This window comes from Monopterus albus, unplaced genomic scaffold (assembly GCF_001952655.1).
Source record: "Monopterus albus unplaced genomic scaffold, M_albus_1.0 scaffold92.1, whole genome shotgun sequence".
Lineage (NCBI taxonomy): Eukaryota > Metazoa > Chordata > Actinopteri > Synbranchiformes > Synbranchidae > Monopterus > Monopterus albus.
This window is the reverse complement of record NW_018127972.1, coordinates 2,983,437-2,998,013: the sequence shown is the minus strand read 5'-3', so window position 1 is coordinate 2,998,013 and position 14,577 is coordinate 2,983,437. Positions and strand designations below refer to the sequence as shown.

The 14,577-nt window shown below is 39.4% G+C and overlaps 1 non-coding gene across 1 annotated transcript; it reads right to left on the bottom strand.

Moving 5' to 3' along the window:
* Positions 1–6,091: 6,091 nt before the first annotated feature.
* trnaq-uug (transfer RNA glutamine (anticodon UUG)) lies at positions 6,092–6,163 on the bottom strand. The gene has a single exon. It is a non-coding gene; the product is annotated as a tRNA-Gln (tRNA).
* Positions 6,164–14,577: the final 8,414 nt, after the last annotated feature.

Sequence of the window (14,577 nt, the reverse complement as noted above, 5' to 3'; positions counted from 1 at the left end):
AAGCCTAATGAGAGCAAACAGTGAAGCAGATGTGTGGAAATGCTGTGTGAGGACAGCAGCTCAGTAAGTGCTGAAAACACTTCATCATGAGGATGCATCAAACTGTCTCCAGAGCACTGGGTCAGAGTCAGGAGTTCAAATGATGGAAGTGGGAGGAGAAGAGAAAAAGTGTGCAACATGAATATCACCATCACACTGATATAGTTCTGCTGATACAGACATGTGAAGCATGTCAGATCAATGCTCAGTCTGAATTTGTATTGAAACAGGACATTCAGCTTCCTGCTAGTTTTAAAACATACAGTCACTCAAATACATTTCATATCACTTAATGGACCTGAGGATGGACATTTATCCAAATCTGATGTAAATATCGCTAATCAATATTTATGATGAGCGAGACTTTTTGTACTGTAAAAAGATGACTGATCAGATTTTCTCTAAGCACTTCGTGTTAATAAACTAGTGACCAACACAGACATTTTTATTCTTATTCACAATGGTTGTCTGTAGGTGCAAAGTCCTTTTTTAGTTTTTAGCTTATTGTGGGAGCTGCACACAGTGAAATATTTACGGTCACATTTTGTTTTTTGCTAGGTTCCAAAGAAGAAATGAACAAAGCAGGCTCTCAGTTCTCTGGTAACTTTACTAGATTACATTTTGGATCATGAGAAAAAAAAAAAAAGATATTGATATACTATCAAATGTTACTGTATGGGACGGTAGTAGACACACTAGACATATGCAAATTAAAATGCTATGTTTGGCTTACTAATGTTACAGTATTAGTAGTTGAACTACGTGCAAACAGTTTGTTGCTAATAATCCATTCTCCCTGATAGATTATGTGTCAGACCAGCTGAGAAAATAAACACACAGCGTCAAGCCAGACTGTAAATACATTTGCACATTCGACTTAGATCTTTGTAGCTGTGGGTACATTTGCATATATTATTTAAATATTCATAGATCCTGGAATTCACAATGAGGAGCAAATGTTGAGGTCTATTACAGAGGTTCACTGAACCTTTTTTGAGGAAAAACTGTTAGACTATACATTGCAGAGCATTTTTATTTGCAAATGTAAATATTAAAATGTCTCTTTAAACATTCCAAATGGCTATTACTGCTTCCCCAGCCTCCCCTCCACTTTTGTACTCTAGTGTTATCTGTTGCTTCCACCTTTGTTTCCTCCTCTCCTCTGTCTCTGAATCTGGGGTGGGAGACCAGAAGCTCTCTCGTCTGCATGTTTTGGTAGTGAAAGTCATCTTCACTCTCCGATGATGGTCACTGTTAACCTCAAACAGACACAAGCACACATTCACATACTGTGTAAGTTCAGATGCTTTCATTTATCCAGCCACAGTCTTATTTACATAAATATACATTAAATATACATACATTAAAGAACACACTTGTTCTTTAATTGCTTTTTTCTTTCTCATATTCACTCACATGCAACAACACACAATGTAATTCCCCAGACTGTATTTAGAGCATTTGGTGCATTTAGCATGGAGCTTCCAATGAATAACTAATGAGATGGATTTTGGAATCAGCATCAACGAGAATCTTCTAGAGAATAGGGGAATACACACTCCCCAGAGTGTGTTTAATAACTAGTTTTAAGAATGCCCGATTACACACTTGTGATTACACACTCTGTGTGTGAGAAACATACAAGTCTCTCTTTCTCAGTTTCTGTCTGTAATGTTGCATCAGGGAATTTAAAGGTACCTATGAGTTCCCATTAAAGCCTGATTTATGCCTCTGCATTGAATCTACACAGAGCCTATGCACATTGGCTGTGCTTGAAATGTGAGGATACTGCTATTTAAAGGATAAGGCCGGCCATTTTTTATATTAAAATTATTTTCAACACTGCCTCTACGCATGGTTAATGTCCGTGAGTCTGTCAGTCCTGGATCAGCTTGTTTGTCTGTGCAATAAACCTCTGTCGTTCAAAGACAATTTAAAAAACATCAGTGAAACACAGCTGCACTGGGTGATGTTTCTTCATTAGCAAACCCCAGTGTAATGAGCTAACAGAAGGTAAACAAATCAGAGAGAACTCTCAAGATCTCTTGTTTGAACAGTTGGGTCTGACTCATTCTAACTTCAGGAAATTATGGCTGCTCTGGGCCTTTGAGTCAACATTGCAGAGTCTGGGGATTTGTAATGAAAAAACACAAAAAAAGATTATTTGGAAAAATAAAGGACAGGGTACTGGTTGCAGAGACGAAGCAGGGGCAGAGCAGGTACTGGGCTGGCTCGATGAAACGGTTCACCTGAGTGCTGCAGCGGCGGTGCCGGGGCAGAGCAGGCAGCAGCTGGATAGCAGGGCAAAAGCTTGAATGACGAACCGGTGGGGAACTAACGGAAAAGGGTGTATATATGGGGAACTGAACCAGGAGGTAATGAGAGGCAGGTAGATGTGATTCTGACTGATTACGCTGGCTGGGACATGACAGGCAGGGAGAGACAGGGAAAAGCAACAGAAAAACAGGAAGCCAAAGACTGAACCACAACACTTAGTGGCTTAAGGACAGTGAAATAAAAGTTTAGTGAACATTGGAAAGGCTTGTGACTTTGAAGGCAAAGTTCAATCATGTTAAACTCTGAAGCAAAATGTCAGTAGGTCAATTTACATCCAAGCAAATATCACTTTGTTTCACATAAAATGGGGAAACCAGTTTAGTGTGACTGCACTTTTTGTCAAAAACTGTCTAAACCAACCCACACAGTCCCCAGGAGAAATCTAAACAGAAGAAAGTAAGTGTGCAGAACCTTTTCAGTAGAATGACTTTGTCAGTTAAAATATCCTGAAATGTTTACATTTTGACAACTTGGCAAATGTAAACAATATCCAGAATAATGACTACCTGTGCATCAGCTGTCAGATCCCACTAATGCTTCCTTTCTTATTGTTTTTTTTACAGCATACAAATATGTTCTGCCTGTTGTACAATAAAATCAGAATATAAAGATGAGTAAACCACAAGACAGCATGCATCCTTTCTGTGAACCTTTGCACTGTTTCCCCCTCTCTGTAGATCTATATTTGTGTTAAACCAACAGACTGATTTCAGGTCTGTCTTGAGAGGTGGTCATGAATCAGTTTGTGAATGTCAGGGTATCAAATGTTGAGTTATCCTGCTCAGTGTCTGGTATGACCACTTGGTAGAGCTGTTGCACACAGAACCTCCACATTGCCCATTTGCTGAACTCTCAGATGGTACAGTATAACAAGGAGGCAGGGTCTTCAGCACTTGGTATTCTGATGCTGTGTGTAATTATTTTTGTATTTTGGGTGTGTAAAAACACCAAACAATCAACACTGATTATATATGCAGTGTGATTCATCTCTGTATGAGCCATAAAATTACTCAGGACTTTTAATAACTTCTTCCAGTATTAGTGGGCAAAGTCAAAGGTGCTAAGGCATCTTAGATAATTATCCACCTAACTGACTGCAGTATGTGGTCAAAAGAGTCCTCTACTGTCCTACTTGGTTAGAATGTTAATTGGTAACAGTGCAATAAAAATTTGAGAAGCATTTTCAGCACTGAACATAATCATATACAGTAATAATATACTGAACATACCAAACTGAACATACTAAAGAACAGCTTTTCAAATGTCAAAGCACTTTATGACATTCATCAGACTGCATCAATACTGTGGTCCTTGTACAATGTGAATTAAAGAAGGAAAATATTTACAGCCTACATTTCTCATGTAAAGCTGTCATCATATCAGTTTCCAAACTTGATTTGACATGAAACAATGTAAATAAATTGATAATATTAATCTATAAACCTAGTCAAAATACGCACATAGAGGAAAAAAACACATTCTATAAGATTTCATTGTTGAGCTGTCAGATATTTAGACTGTCAGGGCTAACACCTCTGTACACACGTATTTTAGGCATGTCTTCATTGGATTTGCAGAAAACCTACTATATCATGATAAATATTGTGAAATACTATGCACGATAACATTCTAGAATCATAAAGTTTTGTCTGAGAGTACTAAACAGTGCAAGGTTTTGGTGTCTAAAAAATGTTTAAAACATTAATGTGATACACATTTTTAGGTGAAATGCAAAATTAGTGAATTTTTATCATATATGCAAAGTCGTGGAACAGCTTCTTGCATGAAACTCCCAGACTGAAAAGTGTAGTTATTGACAATGTGTACTGAAAGTGCTAAGTGCTTTGCCCTTCATAAAATGAATCTAGTATTTGATATATACACACTCTAAGTGGCCACAGGTGAGCAAACCCAAACCAGCAATGGTTCCCTGACTTTTTCTGCTGGATTCCCCTTTTGTGGGTAAAAAATAAGCCCCTCAACATCATAGTGGTCAGTTACATTTAGCCACTGACACACCCTCTCTGTCTTAACTCCAGCCCCCCAGTTTGTGAATTAATGGAATAGGTAATGTTGTGTACACAAATGAAAAGCAGGAACCACAGTCATTTGATGTTGAGTTCTTTTTGTTCATTTGCATTTCCACAAACAAGATCAGATGAGCATCATTATTACCCTGACATGAGCAGCTTTTAGAGGGAGCTGCCCATTTATATGTGCTGCTGTGTATGTAGTATGTATCACTTAATAAACAGTGCCATTGTCCTTTAAAACAATGGTGTTGTTATGGCATTTCCCACTCTCAGTGTCTGAGAACACAACACGATAAGTGTGTTGCATGTCAACTGTTCTAAAGGTGACACAAAAAGTCACAGGGATAGCACAGTAAGTATTGTTATTGCCTTTCAAGTGTTTGGCAGCATCAGTTAATATGGTGGTTCAGTGCTATAACAGTGACCTTAGGTATAATTGCATTGGAAGCTAATTTCCTTGGGAAGCATAAAAGGTGTAAATCATGTACTATAGGAAAACCTATAGCAAGGGCATGGGTTTAGTCTCAGCCGTGGTAGGGACAACTTTGAATCTGTGAATATCTTTCCAACTTCACCAAAGTCAGCCACTATACCATCCTGTTGTCAGCACACTGACTGACAGCTGTCGCCTCCATTTCTAGGAGCAAATATGACGTGAGCTTTAGATCACCCCCTCCTTTTCTGTAGGTCAAGCACATCATAATGATCTAGTATGACAAATGATGATGTCTGGGCAGCACATATTGCACTACATTTAATGTCCACTGTACATTCACAGACATAGCTGGCTTCCCTGGTGTTGGTGTAATTGACGGAATGAAAATACTCATCATCGCACCATCAGAGTCATTTTCCCCTGTTAATATAAAATAGATTAAGTGATTAAAGCAAATTCAGTGGCTCTTTGAGAGTATTTTCAAAGTGCTTGTGAGCACAACCCCTGATTCTGACTTGCAAGTTGTTCTTTGACCTCCCTCTTTTCTGAAAAGCCAGTCCCACTGAGATTTAAATGCAGATCACTGGATTGGAAGTCCAGAGCACTAACCATACCACCACTACATTTACTGATATTACAGATTTACACAGCTCACACTTTTTGAGTTATGTTGTGAGTAATTCTTTTCTGTTTCTTTAATTAAAATTATGTTTACAAGTTTAGAATTGCAAGCATAGTTGTTATTTTTCATGACCTGAGCCATGACAATCTTTAATAAGGTAACTTGGTAATATAAGCAGATTTAGGAAATGGCAAAACAGGCAAATCTGTGGAATGGCAAATTAGATATCTGTTCAGGAAAGGAAAAGAATAACTGTACAAGAACAGATGCCAACTTTAAACAGGATGGCAGTCTAATACAGAAAGGCCAAACTTTTCCTCCTCATTATGTTACAGGAAGCTGTTCCAGTTAAAAGCAATACTTGTCAGAAGCAGGATCTGAGACCACACCTCTAGGAGAAACAGCAACCTGAGACCACTCGGCTATCCTGACCTCATGCTCCTGCAGTGTAATAAGTTAAAACTGTAGACCCTGGGTTTGGTGGCAAATGATTCTTTAAATACATTAAGATGTTAGTCATATGACTAACACCTTAGTGTATTTAAGAAGTTCCACATTCTGACTTGATAAGGTGGCTACTTCGGGCATGTTGTGTATTTTTAAAATCTTTTTTCTCTGAAAAGCTGGTCCCACTGAGATTTGAACTCAGATCACTGGATTCAAAGTCCAGAGTGCTAACCATTACACCATGGAACCATTGTGCCATGCAGCCATTACACTGAGAATGCAGGCTATTGTGGAACAGTTTCTCATGTGAAATGTAGCGTTGCATAGCACTGGAGCATTACAATGGCACCAGCAAGCTTCTTACTCATCCATCCATTATCTATACTGCTTATCCTGTAGAGGGTCATGGGGAGACTGGAGCCTTTCCCAGCTGGCATTGGGTGAGAAGTGGGGTACACCTTGGACAGGTCACCAGTTTATCACAGGGTTGACACCTAGAGACAGACACCCACACACACTCCTACAGGCAATTTATAGTCACCGGTCAACCTAAGCCACATGTCTTTGGACTGTGGGTAGTTCAAGTTCAAGTTCAAAGTGTTTATTTTGTCTTATGCACAGTTAGGAAACATGTTCCCTGTACAATGAAATTCTTACTTAATACAAATGAAATATAAAGTAGATAAATAGATAACACAAAATCAATGGCACATTAACCAGCACAGATGCAGCAATATAGTAGAAAAAAAAAGAAGAAGCTGGAGTATCTGGAGCGAGCCCACACAGGCACAGGGAGAACATGTAAACTCTGCACAGTAAGGCAAACCCAGAACCTTCTTGTTGTGAGGTGAGAGGCTAACCACTGTGCCACCATATTGCCCCAATTCAATTCAGTTTTATTTGTATAGCACCAAATCACAACAAAAATCATCTCAGGGCACTTTATATAGAAGGTCTAGACCTTACTATTATTATTATTATTGAGGAAAAACCTAACAAATCCCCCTTGAGCAAGCACTTGGCAACAATGGGGAAGGAAAACTCCCTTCAGCAGAAGAAACCTCGGCAGACCCCAGCTTTTGGTGGGCGTCCTTTTGCCTCAACAAGTTGGGGTGAGTGGATAATCAGTGTAGCAACAGAAACAGAACTGGGATTCAAAGCCACACATCCAGGAGAGACTGCAACCTGAATGCATTATCTGAGCCCACTCAACCAATTTACAGTGTAACAGCTCAAACTATAGACACGGGGTTTGGGTGTCAAATCTATAAAACACTAACATGTTTATCATATTAAGGTGAGTTGCACAAGGTCATTAGTAAATGTTTAATAAATGCAGAATATAAGGTCAGAGCTCATTCACTGCATACTCACCATGGATCTCCTCTTGCTTTCTCTGTTGGATGAAGAATTGTTCCCTTCTTTGGCCAATCTTCCCCTCACAAGGGTCCGTTTGTAAGTCCTGCAATGGAGCCACACTGCTCGATTTGCCTGTCATCCTGGAATACTTCATACTAGCTTTCTTCTCAAGCGCCACTTTTGTTGGCCTACCATGGACGCTGATGCCTGGACTTTTGTACTGGCCTGTTCCAGCTATATTTAGCATCATTGATAGCGTCTCCACAGCAGCACACTTTATGGCCCTGGGCTGACAAGATGATTCCCTGGATTTCCTAGAGGGCTTATTGGCTGCTGAGGATTGTCAGCGACTGCCTTACTGCTTGGTGTGTTGTAACCATTTTTCACAATAAAAGACTTAAATCTACTCTGGTGTCTGAGTTCTGCTACCTGAGCCCATAATACCTGTAGCCTAAGACAGCCTGGTCTTAAGAGTTCCATCTTTAGGCATGGACATGAAACCATCTGACACAAATGGTTTAATTTCAGTATTGATTTTACCACATTGATTATATTTGTGTTACACTAGGACTACGAAGGATGACCCCAATGGCAAAGGATTTTTCTGCCTGTTTAAACTGTTCTTTTTGCTCTAAGACAGGTGTCCAGTCTCAAGACAGTAGAAACAGGCATACCTATCCAGCAGAACTGGCAGCACTGATGGGTCACAGATGAGGAAACCATGTTTTTATGGGTTAACTCAAATTCACCAGCAAACACAGCTGCTCAGAAAAGTGACTGAATTTTTTTCTCATTCAAACACACTGCAGTATTTTTGGGCAGACATTATTTAAACACATTGAGCAAAACCAGTTCCCACAGCTGGTCAAATTTCTTTGTTTGGCACTACAGCATCTATCAAACAATGTGCCCTGCATCTTAATGACAACAGAACAAACATTCTCAGAAAACAGCTAGTATGTAGGCACCACTTAAACACAGACTGCAGAAGGTGATAGCATCGCATCTGTCAAACGATTGTCTTAAATTACAGTTATACATTTAGAAGTCTATAGGGCTCCTATGGTTGTGCATAGGTCCAGGCTGTAGTGTTTGTTTTGATTAGTGTAACGAGTAATGAGAAGAATAAGGCAGGCACACATGCATGTTCACAATGTTTGAAATATTCTATAATTATATCAGCATACTGACTGTTCTTAGCCAGGATATTTTTGAGGATGCACTTTATTATGGAATTAAATAAACAAGGTCCTTAGTGTGATTGCAGTCAAAAGACATTAAAATGGATGAGTGTGTCTTTATAGAGACAAAAAGTGATGTCTGGCTGATTTCCAGATCACCCAGGTTTTCATTTTTTCTCTTTTGGTAGCTGCATTTAACTAGGAATTGGGCATATTGGATTCTCTGTGCCACAACTCATGAGAGAAACAGAATTGATCCTTTCTTTGTGCAGCCCATCTCATCTTTCCTTCCCTTCTTCACTGCATGGCCTCCTCTCTGGTTCACAGCAGAGGGAGGCTGACTGACAGTTAATATTCTCAGCTCTGACAGTCAGTCCACTATTCAATGCTCTCTCCTAGATCCCTCTGTTCCCAAGGAGGAGAAAAGAGAGGATTTTCACATTGGCCAGTTGACTTCCTGAAGTCTTTGTACCTCATCTGCAGGAATGACTCCAATAACCAGCTGAATGCTCCAGGTTTCCCCAGAGCATGTCATGAATCTTGCACCGACCTTGGCTGTCACTGGTGAGTTTTCATTAAGAAGCTTCTTGGTTGCCAAGCAGGGAGTAGAGAGCTATTGTGCGGCTCTGTGTGTGGATGTGTTTTAATCTGCTGACCCTGGAGACTATTCAAGCTAACATCTTACTTCCAAAAAAAACAAAAATGATTCTATTGAAACACAGCAATTCTTGTGCAGAAGTGTAAGATTTGACAAACAGTTAGCTACTTACTATGCACCAAGCAAACTAGCACATAACTTCAGGGATCAGGGCTGTTTAAGGAGTTTGCTATAAACCTTTCAGATCAACTTGAAGGAAGTTCATTGCAGGTGAAAAATATGTATATTTATCTGCTGTCACAAACTTTTCTTTTAAAATAAAAACTGTATAAGCTGATGCCACAGAAATAAAAGTAGGCTTTGACACATTGTCAACTCTTCATCATAATGCATATAGGCTTTCACTAGCTCCTGTTTAAAGCTTAAAATGTACAGATATTTATAGGGAAAAAAGACTAGATGGTTGCAGTAATGCGTGGTCCATGACTGACCAGGCCTTGGTGGGGAGTTAATTAAGATTTGACAAGCAAATCAACTCAGTTGTGAAATCACCTCAGGTTGTTAAGTAAAGTCAAGTCATTCCTCTCTGTTAACGATTTTGAGTTTGCAATCCATGTCTTGATCAATTCCTGCCTTGACTATTGCAGTGCTCTATACTATGGTGTTAACCAGTCCTCCCTCTCTCGTCTTCAGATGCTTCAAAACGCTGCCACTTGTTTTCTGACAAGTACTAGAGACTTCGTGCATATAACCCCAGTACTGGCTTCTCTCCACTGGCTTCTAGTCCGTTTTAGAATTGATTTTAAGCTGTTGATTTCTGTTTTGAGGCTCTTAATGGTTTGGCACCATCTTATCTCACTGAACTAGTGCATTGGCACAAACCTACAAGGTCCCTCAGATCTTCAAGCCAATTTCTTTTAGAGGTTCCTAGGGCCAGATATAAACACTGGGGTGACCGTGCCTTTACTATTGCAGCCCCTAAATTGTGGAATAGTCTACCGTTTAATGTTAGATCAGCTACTGACCTCAGTACTTTTAAATCATTGCTTAAAACATATTTATTTGCCCTGGCTTTTAATACACAGTAGGGGCTGATGCATTCCTTTTAATTTTAATTTACTGAATGTATGTCATCTGTGTTACTGTGTTATTGTTTTAATTTTGCACTGAATCTATTTATTTTATTTTAGTTATTTATCATGATTTTATTCTGACTATGTAATGCACTTTGGTCAACTGGATGTTGTTTTTAAAGTGCTATATAAATAAATTTGATTTGATTTGATGACTGTGTGAGATAGTACTTGTAATGGTGTTCAAGTTTGGTACGGCCCAGTGGTGGCTGGTTCATTCTCTGCTTGCTTGCTGCACCCTTGTTAAGGCCACTGTGGTGCTCTTTAGCAAGGCCTGTTAACCTCAAACCACTTGAGTGAAGTTGCTCATTGGCCACTTCTCATTTTCTACCCGTGTGCCTGTTCGTCCGGCCCATTCTCATCAACGTGCTATCTAAGGAATGCCTTGAGGAAATTTCTTCAAATTTGGCACAAATGTCCACTTGGACTCAAGTGTTAGACTTTGGCAGTCAAAGGTCACCGTGATCTCACATCTGTCCCATTCCTGTGAATTTTACTAGGTGGCAGAACCATACAACCGTAGAGTGGTAAATCTAGTTGCAAGTTTGACATGTATCAAGTTTACACTGGTATATAATGTATTGTCTCAACCCGCTCTCACTTTCTCTCTGTGCTCTGCACTTATGAATGGAATACAAGTTTGGGTTATGCAAACCTCAAGAGTAGTAAACAAAGCAACCTACCCATAACATGCTTTACTGGTTTATTGTTGTATAACTTAGAAGGAACCATACTGGATGAAAAAGTTGCCAGGGTAAGTTAGTTTGCAGCAAGTTGTGTGCATACATTCTTATGCTGATAGATTTGGCCATTTTTGCTTCTGTCCTTACTTTTATCAGTTTGATGAAACTATGAACAAGAGGAATGGAGTGCACAAAAGTATAATTTGCAATGCATGGGCTTCACAAGAAGTGTTACCCTACTGTTATTAGTGAGTGATATTTCTCTTCTTATGTTGTTGTAAACCAAATATTGGACTAAAAGTCTTGACTCATATGAGGCCTCCATGTAAATCTAGTCTAACTTGAATAGAAGACTTTTCATTGGACCTTTTTTTATTAAGTTATCCAACTTCAAACATTTACAAAGTTTCCAACTGCAGCTTTAAAGTGTTCTGAAAAAACTGTCATGCTCAATGGAGAAAGCAGTAGCAGTGATAGTCATAAAAGTGAACGCTTCATGCATTTTCCTGCGCTTATGGATGCTGCTTTGTCTGGCTCGGAGAATTGGAGCAGAACATCCTTGAGTGAAAAAGACACTTTGGGGAGCTGACCTGTTTTCATTCTGTAAGACAAGAAGTTAACAGTCTCATCTGTCTGGACTACTGTAGCAAAGTGTTACTCACCCTCTGCCCAGTGTTTAAATGTCTCTGCGTGTTTGTCCTGACACACACTTTCTGCTCAGATTACCGCTTGTTGAATGTGTCATCTGCAGCTGCTGACTAAATGACACATCCTTCGTTGTTGGTGTTAAGAAAGCACTGCCAGCAAACACTGTATCTTGGGCTGCCAACTCGTACCTGTAAAATTCACAGAAATGGCAAGCATCTCTCCTTGGAGACACCTCATCACCTGATGTGCGCCACAGCATCATGGGGGGGGTCCTAGGACTGGGATACATTTAATAGAGCAGACCCCATACCTTATTTTCATCCTTTGGATTTGTTTACTTTACCAGTCAAAAATTGGACAAACTCTAAACTGAACTGGAAAGTGTGTATGCTCTGCAATCAACACCTCATGAGCTGAGCAGTAAACCATAGCCGGCTATAAGGGCCGTAACATAGAAACTGGACTCTGTGTAGTTTGAAAGTATGGATACTTCTGTAGTTTTTATTGGGTGATGTTGGGGCAAACAGCTCATCTGGCTTTGTACAAAGTTAAAACAATAAACAACAACAACTAGTAGTACTGCTACTGTAAAATTGTAAAATTTATTTCATGAATTTCTTGGCTGGGCCTTTGAGTTCCATAGGGCAGCAGACAAAAGTGAAAACTGACTTTACAAAAACAGTTTTATTCAGCATATTCTGAAGAGGGAGATGGGGGGGTGGGGGCTGCATACAGATTATGAGCTGTGCTGGAAAGTGGGGAGTGATGATAATAATTGGATTTGTTGAGAAATTTTTTTTTATTCTTTTCATCTAAGTAAACTAATGGCAATAAACTAAACCCTTTGAATTAATTCAAGAAAAAGAATCATCTTTACACATACGTATCAAGTTACTGTATGTCTGTAGTGTCTTGGCCCATCCTCATAAAGCCACTTTGAAGTGTCATGCCTAGTCTGTGAGGGTGCTGTATTGTAAAGAAGACTTTATAGTTTGTAAGTGGCCTTCTGTCATATTCCCCAGTGTGGGAAACCCAAATAAGATCTAATGATACTGTTATAAAATCTATAATAAAATTTCCTTAGTAGAAAAGTAACCTGCATATGGAAAATCATTTGAAGTATGAAATTAGAGTTTGGGCTTTTGATCTTGGCAGAAGTCATGTGTCAAATGTGGGTGGAGTTTAGACTCAGAAGAATGACTTATCCCAGGGTCATAAATCAATCCTGGGGCTTTGCCTAGCAACTGATTTTGACAGGAGTGGTACTCTATATATCTCTCTAACACCAAACCAGCTCTAATTGACCACAACTTTTTACAGCATCTGAAGTAGCAATAATCAACTGTGAGTACACAAGAACGCCATGAAAGCTTGTTAAAAGCTACTAGACTGCAAACAAAGTGAAGAGCTCATATAGATGTACATAGGTGTGTGAATAAAAACCACATTGTTTCCATTTTTAGTCCTAATGGAGTCATTACCTCTGCAGCTGTGTATCTAAACAAAATACCACTCTCTCTTTCACACACACACACACACACACACACACACACAATGATACACACAAACATGCACTCTTACAATATAATATTGGATACTTGAAAAGTAGTTTATCTGATTCCTGCCTCCCTAGTTAAACTTGGAATTGGAATTCTATAACAGCAGGCTCAGACCTTGCAATTGCATTTTTTCCCCCACTGCTAAAATAATTTCCTAAGCTAGTCAGGCACAGCTGATAAATATTACTGTGAAAAGGATGATCATCCATTCTGCACTGCAGAAAATACAGAGCAATACAGCTATGTATGTGGTGAGGGTAAATGTTGGCATTTATAACTTTAATGCTCCTTGGATGCTTTTAAAAAATAGCAGTAACTGAGCTTGTCCTGAAATCTCTCACTCCTGAATTGCGCTTGGGTAGTGTGATGATTACTGTTTGAGTCATGAGTTGGGAATACTATCAATGTCCTTGGAAAAAGAATACAATGATGGTCACTGGTCATATTTGTAATTATAATTGAAGCATTTAGCCTCAAGCCTCTGTCCATGGCAATTAGCTCCTGCTCTGAACCTTTTCTTCTGAGTATCTTTGTTATTTCACTTAAAACCAAAATCCAGGGTCTCCCCTAGTTGAGGAACAGGGCTTAGAGCTGCAGAGTTAGGGGCCATTAAAGTCACATTTGTGCACCTTAATCTGTCTGGTGAAAATACAGAGTCTCAGATGCAGCTCCAACTGGTAGAATGGTGAGCTCATGTTGGAACTAAGCTTTTGTTGGAGAGCTGTTGTTTCTAGAAGAGTAAAGGTAACGTCACTGGATATTAGAATTTGGGTGTGGGACTGCAGACTTACTGTAATTACATTCTAACTGTATTTGGCAACATCACTGACAAGTTGTTTACCGTGTGTTGACAAGTGTGTCTGCCGCATGTGATGTGTTGCTGGTTAACAAATGGGCGCATGTGATGTGTTGCTGGTTAACAAACGGGTGAATGATTCATGATGTTATTGTCAGCACTATGTTATAAACAAATTCCTTGTGTGTGTAACTTACTTGGCCAATAAAAGTGATTATTATTAACTGATGGGAGAAGCTTAAACTTATTGCTAGGCTTTTTTTTTTTTACCAACCTCCAACTAAAAGTGAAAATCTAGTCTCCTACTATAAACTGATGCAACAAGTAATAGGAACAGTAGAAAGTCTGTCCTGCTGACTGCATAGTTCTTTTTGAAGTGTGTGTATTTTGTATTTGCTGTGTTTTACTGCAGGTTGGATATGCTGAATACGCTCATTTCCCTTCTCCAAGGTGTTTCTACTCTGAACACCCACGGTGACTTGGAGAATGGTGTGGTGGAAAATTGGCACAATAATCCCACCTTGAATTGGCAGTGTAAAAGGAGCTAAAGACAGCATGGCATAGCCAGAGCTACTTGAGGTTGTAATTGTTAGTGTTTAGTTCATTTATTTTAACTTGAAGACCAAAAGAAAATAGACCAGTTAGCAATTACTCATCAACTGGAGATGGCTTTGTCGGGGAAACTACCTCGGCAATCTCACAGATA